The sequence below is a fragment of the Mandrillus leucophaeus genome, unplaced genomic scaffold (genome assembly GCF_000951045.1).
Source record: "Mandrillus leucophaeus isolate KB7577 unplaced genomic scaffold, Mleu.le_1.0 Scaffold125, whole genome shotgun sequence".
In the NCBI taxonomy this organism is placed as follows: Eukaryota; Metazoa; Chordata; class Mammalia; order Primates; family Cercopithecidae; genus Mandrillus; species Mandrillus leucophaeus.
In genome coordinates this window covers 4,396,976-4,412,931 of record NW_012100876.1, presented here as the reverse complement: position 1 = coordinate 4,412,931, position 15,956 = coordinate 4,396,976, and the positions used below count along the sequence as shown (strand labels likewise).

The 15,956-nt window shown below is 42.3% G+C and overlaps 1 long non-coding RNA gene across 1 annotated transcript in view; it reads right to left on the bottom strand.

The window, feature by feature from the left end:
- Positions 1-14,668, bottom strand: part of LOC105533449 — a 32,861-nt gene extending 18,193 nt beyond the window's left edge. Inside the window, exon 1 of the long non-coding RNA XR_001005119.1 lies at positions 14,306-14,668. This is a non-coding gene — a long non-coding RNA (uncharacterized LOC105533449). The remainder of the gene's footprint in view (positions 1-14,305) is intronic.
- Between the last annotated feature and the right edge of the window lie 1,288 nt (positions 14,669-15,956).

The following is a 15,956-nucleotide window of genomic DNA, read 5'->3' as shown; positions in this document are numbered from 1 at the left end:
TTTTTTTTTTGGTCTTATCCAATAATTTAATGAGTAAGAACTAAGGTGCTTACTCAGACACATTTGTTTTGTCAACCTGAGCACTTTCTGGTACTTCAGATATCCAGAGCAGAGCTTTTATGGGCGTCTCAGAACACCCTGAGGGGAAAGGGAGGGCAATTTCCAGAGACTGAGACGTGTCCAGGGCTGCACAGCCAGTGGTCACTGGGACAATACTAAATTATACGTTGACATCCCGGGAGTCCTGAGTGTAAGGAAAGTGATTCCTTAATGAACAGCCCCTTGGGGACAAAACTCCTTTAGATCCAGCATGTTAGGGCATGAAAAAGGAAAACTTTCCATATCTTGATGTGCGGTGGCCTCTTGTGGGCCCCTGGGCCTGTCATGCTGTCTGGCTCCACCTAACAGACGGTTAGGAGGGTCAACCCTAAGAAGCATGGAAAATCCCTTACCTGTGGTTTTCTACCCTTTCTCCCTGGGGGGCTGTAGCTTGGCATCTCCCAAGAAGGTGTTTGCCCTCCTCCTTTCTGTAATCCTCCGTCCAAGTGGGAGAAGGGTCTGGTAACCAGATGTGAACACGTAGGGAAGGACCGACTGAGAACTTTCATACTAAATGATATGATAGTAACTATTTTTTAAAAAATTGAGGCAGGATCTTGCTCTGTTGCCCAGGCTGGAGTGCAGTTACAGTGGCATGATCATGGCTCATAGCAGCCTCAACCTTCTGGGCTCAAGCAATCCTCTCGCCTCAGCCTCCCGAGTAGCTGGGATTACAGACGTGCACCACCATGCCTGGTTAATTTTTTTTTTATTATGTGTAAAGATGAGGTCTTGCTGTATTGCCCAGGCTGAGCTTGAACTCCTGGGCTCAAGCGATCCTCCAGTCTCAGCCTCCCAAAGTGCTGGGATTATAGGCGTGAGCCACCACACCCAGCCATGGCAGTAACTGTTAATGATTAATAACTGCCTTGTTGAATCTTTAATCTATCCTTCAATTCTCCCCACAGCTCCATGCTAGAAAGCAGAGTGTGGATGAGAAAGTTGAGGCCCCAGAGGAACGAAGTGACTTTATGGTTGTCACTCATAGAGCTGGAGTGTGAACTCAGCTCCATCACACTCCAAAACCCTAGTACTTTTCACCGAGCCACTGTGAGAGTCCCCTTTTCTTTGTTCTGGAGCAGAAATCCAACAGTTCAGTCCCCACTCCTCCTACTCAACTGAAACTCATCCCTCTGCAGGCTCCGCTCCCAAACTCACACATAAGCGCTTTGCCTTTACTGGCACTCCTGACATCATTCTTTTAGTATGTAACGCCATTTTGTATGGCAGTCCCTATTCCCTCTGGGATTAACCTGGGCACTTTTTAAAGTCTCTTGATACATTTGCTTCTCTTGGTGACATTGAGTACATTGTTACTTTCACCTATGAAAGATAGTGGCATCTGGCTTTTGGGTTTATCTCCTTTGCTTGTTGAAGGATCATTGATAGGGTTTGGCTGTGTCCTTACCCAAATCTCATCTTGAATTGTAGCTTCCACAATTCTCATGTGTCATGGGAGGGACCCAGTGGGTGGTCATTAAATCATGGGGGTGGGTCTTTCCCACGCCGTTCTCGTGATACTGAATAAGTCTCACGAGATCTGATGCTTTTATAAAGAGGATTTTCCCTGCACAAGGTCACATCTCTTGTCTGCCTCCATGTGAGAGATGCCTTTCACCTTCCACTATGATTGTGAGGCCTCCCCAGCCACGTGGAAGAGTGAGTCCATTAAACCTCTTTCTTTTGTAAATTGCCGAGTCTCGGATATGTCTTTAGCAGCGGCATGAAAACGGGTTAATACAATCATTGTATTTTCCCTTCTCGTGAAAACACCTGTGGTTCATATAACAGGGTGGCCCCAGTGAATGCATTCTCCTGGACATTCCCGTGGAGCCGGTGGCCATCACTCCCACTGGTCCCCAAGCAGGGAGGGCCCTAGACTGGTTCAGAACTATGAGAATGCACCTCAAATTATCCCAAATTACTCCGGGGAGAGAAGTGACTTTTTAGGACACCCTCATAAACAAAAGGTGTACTGGTTGTATAGCAGTGATAGAAGGAGTGAAAATTTAATTGTAGTAACATGTGGTAGGGATTGCTAGTTACCCAACCAATACACAATTTCTCCCTCCTCCTCAACTAAAGAATCCTAGTCGTGGCTCACGCCTGCAATCCCAGCACTTTGTGAGGCCGAGGTGGGCAGATCAGATCAAAAGACGGAGACCACCCTGGCCAACATGGTGAAACCTCATCTCTACTAAAAATACAAGAATTAGCTGCGCATGATGGAATGCACCTGTAGTCCCAGCTACTTGGGAGGCTGAGGCAGGAGAATCGCTTGAACCCGGGAGGTGGAGGTTGCAGTGAGCCGAGATCGCGTCACTGCACTCCAGCCTGGTGACAGAGTGAGACTTCGTTTAAAAATAAATAAATAAATAAATAAATAAATAAATAAATAAATAAAAATACTGAAGGTAGTGGTGTGACCAGCTGCAAGACTATTTCCCCAACCTCCCTGAAGCTATGTGACTGAACTCTAGAAGATAAGATGTAAGTGAAAGTTGTTGGGAGACACTTTCAGAATGTCTCCATAAAAAAGTGACAGCTGAAGAAAGCCCTTTTTGATCTTACATCCTTTTCCTTCCTGGAGCATGAATGTGATGGTGGGAGTATCAGCAGCCATTTAGAACATGAGGCAATTAAGTATGGAAATAACGTACTAAGAATGGAAGAACAGAATGACAGAAGGAGTCAAGTTCCCTCATGAGCCACAGTGACAACCTGGACTTCTTGCTTCTGGATCTTTTTTTGCGTGGCTAGCAATAACCTATTATATATTTCTGTTATTTTGAGTTTTCTATTACATAAAGTTGGATCTAATCCTTACTGATATATAACATTTAAAAGTAGCTAACATTCCCATAATGTGAAAATATGTATGCACAAGGTATTAATTGCTACATTGTTTGTAATTGCAAAACAGTGGACACAATCTAAACACTGGAGACAATCGAAACACCCACACACATGAGATTAGTTAAGTGATTACAGTGTATTCACCCAATGGAGTTCTATGCGGCTGTAAAAAAGAGTAAGAATGATATCTATGGACATATGTGGGGTGACTCCAGGGCATACTGTTAAGGTAGGGTGCTACCTTTTGTGTAAGAAGGGAGGGGAAATAAGAAAATATTTCCCCATTTGTGCAAGGAAAAAAAAAAAAAAGAACCAGCAGAACTAGAAAGATATGACAGAAATAATGAGATTGGTTAGTTACAGGGGTAGGTGGTAACAAGGCCGAAAGCAGAGAAGGAATGAAAAAGAAACGACACTACCCTGAGTATATCTTTTCATATAGTTCTGACTCTTGGAACCCTGTTAAGATTTCATGTATTCAAAACGAAAGAAAAAGAGACAGAGAAAGGAGGAAGGAAGGAAGCAGGAAAGAAGGAAAGAATGAAGGAAGGAAGGGAAGGAAAAAAGGAAGGAAAAGACAACAAGGAGGAACAAAAAAAATTCTTAAGATGAGATGTAAGTAGAAACAAATGAAGTCAACTGTATTTCAAATGAAACACGCAACCACATTGAAAGGAAGGTGGAGGCGGGAGGGGGCTGAACCAGTGACTGGAGCATAGTGCTTGGAATAAGGACTAGAGAACTCTGAGTTTTGTTTGTTTGTTTGTTTGTTTTTGTTTTTGTTTTGAGACAGGGTCTCCCTCTGTCACCCAGGCTGGAAGGCAGTGGCGCAATCACCGCGTACTGCAGCCTCAACTTCCTGGGCTCGAGTCATCTTCCCACTTCAGCTTCCCAAGTACCTGGGACAACAGGCACATGCCACCACACCCAGCTAATTTTTAAAATCTTTTGTAGCGATGGGATCTCGCCATGCTGCTCTGGCAGGTCTCAAATTCCTGGGACTAATGAGTCTTAAATGCTAGATGGGAAGTTTCTTTTTTGCAGATGAATAAATGATGAATTCTGAAAATACTGATTGTATTCTGGGATTAGGCAAAAAGTAAATATATTGTGCGTAGTGGGAGCCAGGTTTCTTACTGATGGGAAGAGAATTACCAGTATGGGAAGCAGAAAGATCTAATGAGCTCTGCAGTGTTGAATAGGAATTGCAGGTACCAGTGGTTTTTAATGTGTATGTGTGCATATATATATATACACAGAGAGAGAGAGAGCATGTATGTATACCTGTGTATACATGTACTTGTATATATGCATATGTCTCTATTTGTAATGCTTGTGTATGTTTATGTACTTGTATATATCTGTATCTGTCTATCATTTGAGAGGGAAAGATGAGACGGGGCATCTGGGTGAAAGGCTTGTAGACATTCTTTTATTTAAAAATTATTATACTTTAAGTTCTGGGTTACATGGGCAAAACATGCAGTTTTGTTACATAGGTATACACGTGCCATGGTGGTTTGCTGCACCGATCAACCTGTCACTTACATTAGGTATTTTTCCAAATGTTATCCCTCCCCTAGCCCCCCACCCCCTGACAGGCCCCAGTGTGTGATGTTCCCCTCCCTGTGTCCATGTGTTCTCATTGTTCAACTCCCACTACGAGTGAGAACAAGCGGTATTTGGTTTTCTGATCTTGTGATAGTTTGCTGAGAATGATGGTTTCCAGCTTCATCCATGTCCCTGCAAAGGACATGAACTCATGCTTTTTTATGACTGCATAGTATTTCTTGGTGTATATATGCCATATTTTCTTAATCCAGTCTATCATTGATGGGCATTTGGGTTGGTTCCAAGTGTTTGCTATTGTGAATAGTACTGCAGTAAACCTACATGTGGATGTATCTTTATCATAGAATGATTTATAATCCTTTGTGTATATGCCCAGTAATGGGATTGCTGGGTCAAATGGTATTTCTAGTTCTAGATCATTTAGGAATCGCCACACTATCTTCCACAATGGTTGAACTAATTTACACTCCAGCCAACAGTGTAAAAGTGTTCCTATTTTTCCACAACTTCTCCAGCATCTGTTGTTTCCTGACTTTTTAATGATCACCATTCTAATTGGCATGAGATGGTATCTCATTGTGCTTTTGATTCGCATTTCTCTAATGACCAGTGATGATGAGCATTTTTTCATATTTCTATTGGCTGCATAAATGTCTTCTTTTGAGAAGTGTCTGTTCAGATCCTTTGCCCATTTTTTTTTTGATGGGGTTGTTTGTGTCCTGAATGGTATTGCCCAGGTTTTCTTCTAGGATTTGTATGGTCCTAGGTCTTACGTTTAAGTCTTTGATCCATCTTGAGTTGATTTTTGCATAAGGTATAAGGAAGGGATCCAGTTTCAGTTTTCTGCATATGGCTAGCTTGTTTTCCCAACACCGTTTATTAAATAGGGAGTCTTTTCCTCGTTGCTTGTGTGTGGCAGATTTGTCAAAGATCAGATGGTTGTAGATGTGTGGTGTTATTTCTGAGGCCTCTGTTCTGTTCCATTGGTCTATATATCTGTTTTGCTACCAGTACCATGCTGTTTTGGTTACTGTCGCCTTGTAGTATAGATTGAAGTCAGGTAGCATGATGCCTCCAGCTTTGTTCTTCTTGCCTAGGATTGTCTTGGCTACGTGGGCTCTTTTTTGGTTCCATATGAACTTTAAAGTAGTTTTTTCCAATTCAGTGGTAGTTTGATGGGGATAGCATTGAATCTATAAATTACTTTGGGTAGTATGGCCATTTTCACGATATTGATTCTTCCTATCCATGAGCATAGAATGTTTTTCCATTTGTTTGTGTCCTCTCTTATTTCCTTGAGCAGTGGTTTGTAGTACTCCCTGAAGAGGTCCTTCACATCCCTTGTAAGCTGGATTCCTAGGTATTTTACTCTCTTAGTAGCAATTGTGAATGGGAGTTCACTCATGATTTGGTTCTCTGTCTGTTATTGGTGTATAGGAATGCTTGTGATTTTTGCACATTGATTTTGCATCCTGAGACTTTGCTGAAGTTGCTGATCAGCTTAAGGAGATTTTGGGCTGAGTTGATGGGGTTTTCTAAATATACAATCATGTCACCTGCAAACAGAGACTATTTGACTTCCTCTCTTCCTATGCGAATACGCTTTATTGCTTTCTCTTGCCTGATTGCCCTGGCCAGAACTTCCACTACTATGTTGAATAGGAGTGGTGAGAGAGGATATCCTTGTCTTATGCCAGTTTTCAAAGGGAATGCTTCTAGTTTTTGCCCATTCAGCATGATATTGGCTGTGGGTTTGTCATAAATAGCTCTTATTATTTTGAGATATGTTCCATTGATACTTAGTTTATTGAGAGTTTTTAGCATGAAGGGGTGTTGAATTTTATCGAAGGCCTTTTCTGCATCTATTGAGATAATCATGTGGTTCTTGTCATTGGTTCTGTTTATGTGATGGATTGTGTTTATTGATTGGCATATGTTGAACCAGACTTGCATCCCAGGGATGAAGCCGACTTGATCATGGTGGATAAGCTTTTTGATGTGCTGCTGGATTCAGTTTGCAGGTGTTTTATTGAAGATTTTGGTATTGATGTTCATCAGGGATATTGGCCTGAAATTTCCTTTTGTTGTTGTGTCTCTGCCAAGTTTTGGTATCAGGGTGGCCCTGGCTTCATAAAATGAATTAGAGAGGATTCCTTCTTTCTCTATTGCTTGGGATAGTTTCAGAAGGAATAGTACCAGCTCCTCTTGTACCTCTGGTAGAATTTGGCTGTGAATCTGTCTGGTCCTGGACTTTTTTTGGTTGGTAGGCTGTTAATTACTGCCTCAATTTCAGAACTTGTTATTGGTTTATTCAGGGATTCAGCTTCTTCCTGGCTTAGACTTGGGAGGATGTATGTGTCCAGGAATTTATCCATTTTTTCTATATTTTCTAGTTTATTTGCACAGAGGTGTTTGTAGTATTCTCTGATGGTAGTTTGTTTTTCTGTGGGGTCAGTGGTGATATCCCCTATATCTTTTTTTATTGCATCTATTTGATTCTTCTCTCTTTTCTTCTTTATTGGTCTGGCTAGAAGTCTATCTATTTTGTTTATTTTTTTCAAAAAAACAGCTCCTGGATTCATGAATTTTTTGAAGGGTTTTTTGTGTCTCCATCTCCTTCAGTTCTGCTCTGATCTTAGTTATTTCATGTGTTCTGCTAGCTTTTGAATTTGTTTGCTGTTGCTTCTCTAGTTCTTTCATTTTTGATGTTAGGGTGTCAATTTTAGATCTTTCCTGCTTTCTTTTGTGGGCATTTAATGCTATAAATTTCCCTCTACACACTGCTTTAAATGTGTCCCAGAGATTCTGGTACATTGTGTCTTTGTTCTCATTGCTTTCAAAGAACATCTTTATTTCTGCCTTCATTTCATTATTTACCCAGTAGTCATTCAGAAGCAGGTTGTTCAGTTTCTATGTAGTTGTAAGGTTTTGAGTGAATTTCTTAATCCTGAGTTCTGCTTTGATTGCACTGTGGCCTGAGAGACTGTAATGATTTCCACTCTTTTTCATTTGCTGAGGAGTGTTTTGCTTCGAATTATGTGGTCAATTTTAGAATAAGTGTAATGAGGTGCTGAGAAGAATGTATATTCTCTTGATTTGGGGTGGAGAGTTCTGTAGATGTCTATTAGGTCCTCTTGGTCCAGAGCTGAGTTCAAGTCCTGAATATCCTTGTTAATTTTTTGTCTTGTTGATCTATGTAATATTGACAATGGGGTGTTAAAGTCTCCCACTATTATTGTGTGGGAGTCTAAGTCTCTCTGTGGATCTCTAAGAACTTGCTTTATGAATCTGGGTGCTCCTGTATTGGGTGCATATATATTTAGGATAGATAGCTCTTCTTGCTGCATTGATCTCTTTACCATTATGTAACACCCTTCTTTGTCTCTTTTGATCTTTGTTGGTTTAAAGTCTGTTTTATCAGAGATTAGGATTGCAACTCCTGCTTTTTTTCACTTTCCATTTGCTTGATGAATATTCTTCCATCCCTTTATTTTGAGCCTATGTGTGTCTTTGCACATGAGATGGGTCTCCTGAATACAGCACACTGATGGGTCGTGACTCTATCCAATTTGCCAGTCTGTGTCTTTTAATTGGGGCATCCTAGAAATTATTTTTACAATTCTTGCAGCTTTTCTGTAGATCTGAGATTATGTCAAAATAAAAAAAAGTAATTAAAGAAGGAAACCAAAGTGGTGGCCCATTAGACTTGGTGCTGAAACTTCAGCTACTCCTTCTGGCCCCAGTAAATGTTCTTCTTCTTTCTTCTTTCTTCTTCCTCTTCCTCTTCCTCCTCCTCTTCCTCCTCCTCTTCCTCCTCCTCCTCTTCTTCCTCTTCTTCCTCCTCCTCCTCCTCCTTCTTCTTCTTCTTCCTCTTCTTCTTTTCTTCTTCTTTTTCTTTCTTTTTTTTTTTTTTTGACAGGGTCTTGCTCTGTTGCCCAGGCTGGAGTGCAGAGGTGCAATCATAGCTCACTGCAGCCTCAAACTCCTGGGCTCAAGTGATCCTCCTGACTCAGCCTTTTGAGTAGCTGAGACTACTGGTACACGCCACCATGCCTGGATAATTTTTAAATTTTTTCTTTTGTAGAGATGGAATCTTGCTATGTTGACCACACTGGTTTCAAACTCCCAGCTTCAAGTCATCCTCCTGCTTCAGCCTCCCAAAGTACTGGGATGACAGGTGTGAGCCACTGCACCCAGCTGATGTTCTCCTTCTTGTCCCACAGACTTCTCCCCCTGGCTCAGTGTGGATCTACCGAGAAACTTCAGGTTAAGTCTACACTGGGCAAATGTGTTTTCTAAACCTGTTCTCATTCATCTATGGGTAGGATCCCTGAATGGAGTGCAGGGAGAAGGAAAAGAGAAGGAGGCAGTGCCCTTCACAGGAGGACCTTTTGGTTGCTACTGGAACATGAGGTGAGGGGTTTCTGTCTGTGTTGTGGAGTGGACTAAGGTAAGAGGACCTGGACCAGTCTTTGATTGGCATCTCTGTAGTCTTATCTTCCTCACTCGCCCCTGCTCCTTCTGTCTTCCCTAAACATGTGCAGAGAGATTTTTTTTTTTCAGTATAATTTCTCCAATTTCTTTTCTTCCTGTATCTTGGATGAGGATATTTCTCTCATATGCTTCTTGTATTCAGAAATGTTGCCTCTCGAGAATTTCAACAATAATTCAATGCCATGACCAAAGAAAACAAGGAACAAGCTTCTCCCTTCCTCTGCCATTCCTCCCCTCTTGGTTTGTAAGCCTGTGTTCAGAGCTCCTGCTTTTGAAGCATAAGTGATTATGACTTGGCAATGGTGTCAGGCAGAACTGGGTTCAAAACTTCATCTGCCCCCTTGGACCTCAGTTCTCCACCTGCAAAGTGGTCATGATGATGGCATTGACCTTATTGAGTGGTTCTGAGGATGAAATGAGATAAGTGTGTAAGTATTTATCATTGTGCTCAACAAGTGTCAGATATCAGTAGTGGCAGCACAGTCAAGTGTGGTGACAGTGTGCAGCAGCACAAAAGATGAGTCATCGAGCGGGCCACATTGTTTTCCTGAACCCAAACTCATCTGCCCTGGAATTGCATTTAATCAGTGAGTGCGTTTGTTACTTTGGAGGCCCCTCTGAGAAAGACATGGATTTATTCTGCTTGGCAAATAGCCTTCCCTCATGTCCCCACACAGTATATAACTCAGGGCTCCCTGCCATGGCCTGGGTGTGAGCTACAAGGCCTCCATCTTTCCCAGACATGGAACTGAATCATTGCATTGTAATTTCGCAGAGAGCATCTTCTTCCACTGCCTCTCATCGGTTGGTGTTAGGCAGAAGCAGTTTGCTGGTGTGGTGGGGAGATTGTGTTCTTTCTGAGGGGGAAACAGCACCAGGATTTTATAAGCTTCATGTAGGTGTCTCTTCAAATATTACCATTGGGATATCCCTATTTCTGTATCCCTATTTCTGTAATAATAGGGATACAGGTACAACTCCTAGAAACTGCCCAAATAAGAAAGTTCCAGAACATAATTATTTGAGGGCACAAAAGCTTCTTATTCTTTTGGGGAGGTAAAATTATATGTATTTTCAGCAGGACCTTCTATGCCAAAACTATGCAGCAAGAATTCACTCTTTGTGGCCTTGTAAAAAATATTCACAACCATTCGTACTGATCAGTTTCTCTCAATTTCTTCTTCTCATGTTTGTGTCTGCTTGGGGTGTGTTTGTGCATGCACTCATGCACACTCACGTCTGCATTTTTAAACAGCATGTTTGTGTATTGGCCAATGTGGCACATCTAATGACTTTCCAGGGATAGAATTCACATATTATGCAATTCACCCATTTAACGTGTACAGTTCTACAGCATGTAGTATATTCACAGAGTTGTGTAACCATCAGTACAGTCAATATTAGAACATTTTCATCACTCTAAAAAGAAACTATGTACCCATTAGCAGTCGCCCTCATTTCTTCCCAGTCCCTGTAACCCTACGCAACAACTAATCTTTCTTCTGTCTCTATGGATTTGCCTATTCTGGACGTTTCACATAAACAGCATCATATAATATGTGATCTTTTGCAACTGGCTTCTTTCACTTAGGATGGTTTCAGAGTTCGCTCATGCTGGAGTATATATTGGTGCTTCATTCCTTTTTATGGTTAAATAGCATACCACTGGATGGCTATACCAACATTGCTTATCTGTTCATCAGTTGATAAACATATGAATTGTTTCCATTGTTGGTTATTATGAATAATGCTGCTGTAAATATTTATGTACAAGTTTTTTTATATGGACACATTTTTATTCATTTGGCTATATACATAGAAGTGGAATTTCTGGGTCATAAGGAAACTGCTTAATTTTTTTTAGTAACTGTCAAACTGCTTTCCAAAGGCATTATATTATTTTGCATTCCCATCAACATTGTATGAGGGTGACAATTTCTCCATATTCTTGCCAACACTTGTCATTTTTCATTTTAAAAATTATAGCCATCCTAGCAGGTGCAAAGTAGTATCTTATTGTGGTTTTGATTTGCATTTCTCTAATGGCTAATGTTGTTGGACATCTTTTTACGTGTTTCTTGGCCATTTGTATATTATCTTTGGAGAAATGTCTATTGAGATCCTTTGCCATTTTCATATTTGTTTGTCTTTTATTTCTGAGCTGTAGTAGTTCTTTCTGCATTCAAGATATGATTCCCTTATCAGATATGTAACTTGCCAATATTCCCCTTCATTCCGTTGGTTATCTTTCTACTTTCTTGGTGCCATCCTTTGCATACAAGTTTTGTATTTTGATCTATTTCTTCTCAGGTTTCTTGTGTTTTTGGTGCCTAAGAAAGCTTTCCTTGGTCCAAGGTTACAAACATTTATATCTATATTTTCTTCTAAGGATTTTATAGTTTTAGCTCTCATCATTAAGTCTGTGGTACGTTTTAAGTTAATTTTTGCATATCGTGTGAATGAAGAAGGGATGCAACTTCATGGTTTCCTATGTGGATATTCAGTTGGCTCTGTTTTTATTTTTTAAATTTATTTTTATTTTTATTTATTTATTTTTTTTGAGACAGAGTCTTGCTCTGCCACCCAGACTGGAGTGCAATGGCGAGATCTCGGCTCACCGCAACCTGTCTCCCAGGCTTAAGTGATTCTCCTACCTCAGCCTCCCTAGTAGCTGGGATTATAGGTGAGTGCTACCACACCGGGCTAATTTTTGTATTTTTAGTAAGACAGGGTTTCACCATGTTGGCCCGGCTGGTCTCAAACTCCTGACCTCAAGTGATCCGCTTGCCTCGGCCTCCCAACGTACTGGGATTACAGGCGTGAGCCACTGCGTCTGGCCTCTCTGTTTTTAAAATAAAGAAAGAGTTCCATGTCAATTGGTAAATAGCACCGCCCTGAAATCCCCAAGTGTCCCCTCTTCTGCTCTAGCACTTCCTTGGGACCTCCTGGAGATTCCCATGACTCATAAACCAACCTGTCAATGCCAGGCACAGGATAATGTCTCAGAACCTTGTCCCCTTGGTTCCGATTGCTGGTTGGTTGCTGGTTCTGATGCAGTTGAGGCCCCAGTCACTAAATATTTCCAATGTCACATCTATGCATTGGTGTGTTTTAGGACACATTCTCAGGGTTGGAGATAGTCATAGCAATTCAGAGGTGCCCCATAACTTGTCATTAATAATCATTTATTATAGATTGTACGTTGATGGGGGCATTGTTAGAGCAAAGACGAATGCCAGCTTTTCTGTAACTATCACACCAGTGAGGACTGGCGCAAGAGTGTCACACGACCTGAAATGAGCTTAGCAGTTGCACTAAAGCCTCTGGGTCGAAGATCTCAGCGAATATTCCTCTGTAGTTTCTCCACAGATGAGCTTGTAGCCCACCTTTTGTTCCCATCCCCTCTGAGGAGCAGGGAGATTAGTTTTGCCTAACATGGAGTGGGCAGAGGAGAGCTGCGTGGGTTCCTCCTCTGCTTCTCTTTAGGGAAGATGGCCTGATTCTTCCATTACAAAGTGACCATTCACAATTTTGCAGGATGGAAAGAGCTTCTCTCTTTCCAGAAAGGTTAGAGAGTCAAGTCAACTTCCTTAGAAGCTTCTAGTTTGCAGATGCATCTTCCCTGGTGCCTGGGGCCTCTTATTCTCCAGCCTCAGCTCACTGGGCCACTGAGAGGGACTCTGTCCGTCCCTCAGAACCAGCCCTACTTCCTCCAGCCTCTCTGTCCCTCCCCCACTGTCCCTGCTCAGTCTCCTCTGCTGCACTGTCTTGGTTCCACATTTCTGGGTAATTATATTTTTGGCAGTGGCCCTCGTGCGTGCTGTGGAACAAGCAGTTGAGTCTGTGGCCTTTTCCCAAGTGCTGTTTCCAGCACGGCCATGCCATCCTGCTCTTCTGCTTTATTCCAGGACGCAAAAGGTCAGGGGCCCGCCAGAGGAACAGAGCCTGGTGTGGAGACCTCCTGGCCTGACCGTTATGTAGGCAAAAAAGGAGCATCTTAGGAGAATCAGTGAGAGTGTACGTCAGGGTACCCCAGTCCCAGCCTTGCTGGCTGACCCCGTAGTCTCAATTGTGTCTGTTTTTTTCTTTTTCTGAGACAAGTCTTGCTCTGTCACCTAGACTGGAGTGCAGTGGTGAGATCTCGGCTCACCGCAACCTCCGCCTCCCAAGTTCAAGCTATTCTACCTCAGCCTCCCAAGTAGCTGGGACTGCAGGCATGCACCACTATGCCCAGCTAATTTTTTTGTGTTTTAATAGAGATGGGGTTTCACTTTGTTGCCCAGGCTGGTCTCCAACTCCTGAGCTCAGGTGATCTGCCTGCCTTGGCCTCCCAAAAGGCTAGTCGACGGTGACTTAATATTTAGGTGGGGGTCAGGAGGAGCTGGATATATATTTAGGGCACTCAGTTGTGGCAAGGAGAGGATATAAAACAATAAAAAATAGAGTGACTGCTGTTTTCAAACCTTACTCTCATACTGACCTCATATAGGAAAACACAATGCCAAGTCTGTTACGTGGAAAAACTGAACAAAGGACAACTCTTACTGTCTTTTATAATTGCTAAATTTTATAATTATATATAAACAGTTACAATATTTGATAATTATTAGAATATTTTTACAAAATTATTATTTTTTATGATTGTAGTTGATGATTTTTTCTTATTTTATGAAATATTTCCAAAGTGATTTTCATAAAGACCTAAAAGACATTTTTAGGAAACATCTAACTTTATTGCTGAATTCTAAAGCAGCAATGCATTTGGTGAATATCTATTGAGTGCTTATTAATACTGGGTCATGGGATGTACCCAGCACCAGGATAGTCTCTCGGCCCCAAGATGCACCCCCTCCCCAGTTCCGGTTCAATTGTGAATGAAGGACAGGGATGGAGGGTCAATGAAGAGAAGGGGGAATGTCAAGCTGGCTTTGGGCAAAGTATGTATCCCCCAGGAGTATCCCACATCAATGCCATCCTTCTGCCCTTTGCCGTACTCCATGCCATTGGGGTCTGGATTTGCCAACCATATGTGCCCAAGCTTCTTGAATCAGGGCACCGAGAGCTCTATGGTACACAGCGGCATCCCAGCAGCTACCAAGGCCACAGGGTGAATATAGGCCCTGAATTAACCATTTTATTTAAAGGTCTTGACAGGATAAACTACCTTTATAACAAGACACACAGTAAAGTATCATGGAGTGTGATGCAAACTCTGATATGTTTAAGACAAAAAGTGAGACCAAAAAGAAACTTCCTGCCAGTGAGGGGCTACTTTGGGTCTGACCTCAGATTCTTCAGGCCAGTTCACCCACCTCCTTTCCTAGGGAAAGCTTGAGAAAGGTGTGGCGTCTTCCATGCCCATTTCCAATATGGGATCAGATGGAGACTGCTAGGCCTGGAGGGCTTGAGAAGGGCTGAGAGATGGTCCAACCTTGATTTCAGCCTGTGCTCAGTCCCAGCCCTGCAGACTGGCCTTTGGAAAAATGACTGATTGCTTTCCCTTCTTAACTCCTCCCAAACCTCTTCACATATCTTCTTCATGTAAATCTCCTGTCCTCTCCTCCTTCAGTGATTGTGTCTGTCTGATCTACTCTCCCCCACACCTTTTTATGATAGAATCACCCCTAGTTTCTCCAAGGAATTGCCACTTCCTGTCACTCCCTCTGGCCGTTATGGTTGGCCCACTAATGAACATATGACCGAAGCTGAGCCAATCAGAAGTTTTCCTTGGGATTTTACAACTGAAACTAGGCAAGAGAAACCATTTCTTTCCCTTTGCATCAGCAACTCTCAGGCCATGGCCACTGAGTTAATGACGACTGTGTACCTGCCACCTGGAGGAGTCTGAGAGAAGATCAGCACTGGGACAGAAGCCGAAATGAATAAAGAAGTTACCAGTGCTTTCAGATCCCTGGATTGCTTCCTGCTTTACATTCAGCACCTACCTCGTAAGGTCTTTATAAGGATTAGGTGAGTTGAAACATGGGCTTAGCATGTAATATGAGCTCAGTAAATGTCAGATATTATTATTTTTCCACCTTTGTTTTCCTCGGCTACGTGAACCAATAAAACCAACAAAATCATCCTTTTAAAAGGAAGATTTGAATCAGGTTTCTGTCCTGGGCTCTCAGGCACCTGGTATTTTGAAATTCCAGAAGTGTGTTTTCCTAGAAAGGAAAGCAGGAGCTAAATTAAGCTACATAGATGTATCAGTGACAAGTAGCCAGCCTCCAAGATGGCCCCAGTGACCCCTGACTCTTGGCATTAGTGCCCTTGTATAGTCTTCTCCCACATTGAATAGGGCTGATTTGTGTAACCACAATAGGATATTGCAGAAATGGCAGAATGAGACTTCCAAAGCTAGGTGATAAGAGACACTGTGGCTTCTATCTTGTTCTCTCTTGGATCACTGGCTCTGGGGGTAGTTGGCTGCCATGTTGTGTGGATACTCAAGCAGCTCAGTGGAGGGGACCACATGGTAATGATCAGAAACCTCCTTCCCACAACTATGTGAATGAGTCGTCTTGGAAGTGGATGCCCCAGTCTCAGTTAAGCCTCTTGGAAGTGGATGCCCCAGTCTCAGTCAAGCCTCCAGATGACTGCAACCCTGTGTGACATCATGACCGCCACCTCATGAGAAAACCCAAGCCAGAACCACCCAGTTAAGCTGCTCCTGAATTTCTGAGGCACAGGAACTGTGAGATAATACATGTTTGTTGTTTTATGCTACCAGGCTGTGGGATCATTGGTTATGCATCAATGGATAATTGATACAGTGCCTTAATGTGTAACTCCCACCAAAGCAGGTCAGTGCTCTGCATAGCATCATTTGACTATTTTTTTTTAGTAAACAGTCCTTTGTTAAATAATATCAACTATCACTATGGAGCTTACAGATATGGTGTCTGGTGCAATACTAAGGGCTTTGCATACAT